The sequence below is a fragment of the Gastrolobium bilobum genome, unplaced genomic scaffold, assembly GCF_033153095.1.
Source record: "Gastrolobium bilobum isolate Gb01-03AN ecotype WA unplaced genomic scaffold, APGP_CSIRO_Gbil_v1 utg37194, whole genome shotgun sequence".
Taxonomy (NCBI): domain Eukaryota; kingdom Viridiplantae; phylum Streptophyta; class Magnoliopsida; order Fabales; family Fabaceae; genus Gastrolobium; species Gastrolobium bilobum.
In genome coordinates, this window is record NW_026899053.1 from 8403 (window position 1) to 12603 (window position 4201).

Below are 4201 nucleotides of genomic sequence, written 5' to 3' on the forward strand. Positions count from 1 at the left end.
GAAGCAAATGATCCTATTGCAATATCAGATTTGTCATCATCATCATCTTCTAGTGATTCTGTTAATATCTTTTCGGATTCAGGTATTCTGATTCTATCCTGATTTCAGCTTTTTTCTTGTTTTAGGTATTTATGGCATCTTTTGCTCAAGAAGCTGTAGATGAGTCAGGTTCTGCCGAGTCATGTTTCGATTCCCCTCTTGCTTCTCTTGTGTCCCAGTTTCCCTGGATGACCTAAAAGGTCCTAAACACCACTTCCGAGATGAGTTCGGATGATGTGGCAGGTCTTCTGTCGGTCGGTTAGAGAATTACGATATAGTTCCTTCCCAAGAGGATGAGCCGGTTTGTTCTAGGGGGACAGAAGAGAACCTTGCTTTCTTTTTCTTTTACCGTGGATTCATAAGCCAGCTGGGTATTCGGTTTCCTTTGACCGAGTTTCAAGTGGATGTTCTTAATCATCTTCACTTGTCACCCACTCAACTTCATCCTAACGGTTGGGGTTTTGTTAAGCCGTTTGAACGTTTTTGTGCTTATCTTGCCCTTCCCCCTTCCGTTCCTATCTTCTTTTATTATTTTCAAGTTGATTCTTGTCGAACGGGTCATGAACCACCGGAACGAAAAGGTTAGGTTACCATACGTGGCATTCATGGTCGTAGACTCTTCCGGGTTTATAGTGAATCTTTCAAGAACTTTAAAAGTCAGTTCTTTAAAGTTTCTGCCCATACTGGCAAAGAGGTATGATTTCTCCATAACCGTGGTGCCAAAGATGTGGAGGGAAAGTTTCCTCTGTGTTGGGCGTCTGACCATTTTCACTTTCTTCCTTCAAGTTACCGCTTCAATGAGTCGGAGTTAAACCATACTGACATCAATACTGCCATTGCCATTGGTTCAATTCTGCAATCACGCCGACCTGCTAGTGTCGCGTCTCTAATTTACAAATCTCAAGAGGAACTAGACGCAGAATTAAGTATGGATTGTTTGCTGCAACCTTATACCTGCATATCTGTCATTTGCCTTTATATTTGTAGCTTTTTGTCATTGCATTTTATAATTGTGGGTTCGGATTTGCTTTGCAGTTCCTAGTATGGCCGACCAATCACAAGACCAGCAGCAGGGCCAAAAAGATAACCAACCCAGTTGGTTGTCAGTTTTAAACCTGGTGCAAAGGGAGCGGCCGCTGATCTTGTTGGGCAGAAGAGGAAGGTTGCCGATGACAAGGTCAAGAAGACCACTGACGTTAGCTTCAAGAAGAACAAGGGGGTTCCTGCGGATAAAGCCAAAGCAAACCCAGATAAGGGTATCTCGGCCTCTACCCATGCTGTGCAACCTTCCAGTATGCCTCCACCATCCGGCCTTTCCAAGCATGCATTGTGGAAATCCGGGATTACTGCTGGACTTTGGGATGTTGTTAGTCCCCCCGAGATTTTCTTCAATTCTTCTTCATTTACCTCCACACAAATAAGGGAGTTGGAGGATATGGAGCTGAGTTGTATGAAGATGTCGACCATGGCGAAGTCGCTTATCTCTCTGAAGAAGGATTATCTCCACACCCTTAACGAGTGGAACACGTGTCAGGGTGAAAAAACCAAAGTCCTTGCTGATTTGTCCCTGGTAAAGGAGGAGAAGGACCAGACATCTCTGACGTTATCAAAGACGAAAGAGAATTTCACCAACCTGCAACGTGAGCATAACGAACTGCAAGCCATACATGCATGCATTCAACCATAAGTCATTGAGCGATTTTAAGATCATGTATGAGAAGGCTGAGGCAGAGTTGAAGGAAGCCAAATCTACTGCACAAAACTACCGAGTTGAACTTGAGAAGTCTGTAGTTGGCTCATTCAACAACGACTTAAGTCAGCTGAAGGTTGTGAACCCGGAGCCAGCCTTTACCACCACCGGAATACATCCCAGAGCATACGTCAGCCAAGGTGCAATTGTTGGTCCTCCCCCCGAATCTCCTCCCTGTGATTCTGTTACTCGGACAGAGTGCAGGGAGGAAGTTATGGTCGAAGCGGTGAAGAAGTCAACACTCACACCGATACTCCTGCTGTGTGAAGGTCCGGGATGCTGGTTATGCTTGTAATTTTGCTGGGGGCTTTTGAGCCCATTTTTGATTTATTCTGAATATTTTCGGTTTTATTCCGGTTTTAATTTTTCTCTTTGAGCTTTTTATATTCGTCACATTCCCTGCTTTTTGACTTGACATTTCGCATTTGCTATTTGTTACTCACTGTAGATGCATTTATCTAGGTATTTAAATTTGCATACCCCAGTATGTCGTTGTAAAGCCGCTTTTGCTTTTTTCAAAATGCGAGCTCATAACCCTTGTCCGAGTTTCCCCTTGGTGTACTACACGAGTCTCATAACCCGGTTAGCTTTCCTTTCAAAACCCGATTTTTGCAAGTTATGTAAGACTATCCAAGTGTAACTCCGAGTTTACAGGATTCAATTCTGACTTTAACACATGTATCGAACCCGCACATTTTACAAGTTTTATACTTGTTTTAATTGGGTATCTTTCGTCGCTTATTGGCGTAAGCTTTCAACCCAACTTAGTTTTCTAAACCCGTGCATCATACTAGTTCTTTATTTATGACCTGGCCGAAGTCAAAGCATTGTACAAATTTCGCTTTATGTCATTTTCAATGACGTATGTTTGTTTAACTTACTCATTCAGTTAAGCCTTTATAAATAATGGATATCGTCTTTGTTGACTTAACCATTTAATTGAATTTGAACTTCATAATTCAATTTTAACTAAGGTAAAAACAATAATGCTATCTGTCCCTTTTGGTATCGTGACCAAAATAGGAACATTTTGACCTGATCAGAGTCATTACGACAAATTGTATTTGTACCTCGAATTTTGTATTGATACATAAAAAATAGACAATGATAGATCTTTAAAAAGAAAAATTCCTCATTTATTAATATCAAATTGCGAACTACATGAATTTGCCGGCATATTCGGCTTTAATTAAATTCCTAAAAGAGGAAAATATATTTGAATAGTACTGCAAATGGGTGAAGGTGGATCCCGGATTTAGCTGTAGTATATCTTCAGCTTATTCGCATTCCAGGTTCTCTTGATTCTTTTGCCTTCTATTGTTTCTAGGATGTAAGCTCCTTTCCCGAGCTCCTCCTTAACCCGATACGGGCCTTCCCAATTTGCAGCGAGCTTTCCATCTCTGGCATTTTTATTGCCAATATCTGCTCTCCTGAGTACCAAGTCATTTTTCTCAAAGATTCTTGGTCTCACTTTCTTATTGTACTTTGTCGCTATTTGTTGTTTAGTCATCATATTCCGGCAGTGAGCTGTAACCCTAGCTTCGTCCACAAGATCTAACTCTTCAGTAAGCATTTTACTGTTTTGTTGTTCGTCTTGCTTAAGACTATTCAGTCTTCTCCAAGAGGGTTCTCCAACCTCCACTGGAATCATGGCTGCACATCCATACGTTAGTCTGTAAGGGGTTTCCCGTGTTGCAGTTTGGGTACTTGTTCTGTAACCCTAAAGGACAAAGTACAGCTGTTGAACCCAGCTTTCTTCAGCGTCAAACATCCACTTTTTGAGACCATTCACAATCACTTTGTTGGCTGCTTCAGCTTGCCCATTCGATTGTGGGTGTTCCACAGATGCGAAGCGATGTGTGACTTGCAGGTCTTTCATTAGCTGCTGAAATTTCTTATCAGCAAACTGTGTTCCATTATCAGTGACCACCTCGGCTGGGATTCCGAACCTGGAAACAATGTTCCGTTCAAAGAACCTTTGTACTCTAGCCGAGGTGATTGGTTCTGCTTCTATCCACTTTGTGAAATAATCCACGGCCACAATTAGCCACTTAAGTTGCCCCTCAGCAGCTTTGAAGGGTCCCAGTAAATCCATTCCCCATTTGAAGAAGGGCCAAGGAGCCGAGATGCCTTTCAGCTCTTCAGGTGGTGAAAGGATTAACTTGGCATGCTTCTGGCAGCTGTCACATTTCTTGACGTGTTCGTTAGAGTCTGCCCCCATTGTCAGCCAGTAATAACCAGCTCTAAGGGCCTTTCTAGCCAAGGCTTTGCCTCCCATGTGATGGCCATTGATTCCTTCATGGATCTCGGCGAGGACATATTCTGCCCCTTCCGAGCTTAAACTTTTTAGCATGAGGTTGTGCAAACCCTTTCTAAATAGCTGATCATGCACGATTGTGTATTGTGCTGCAT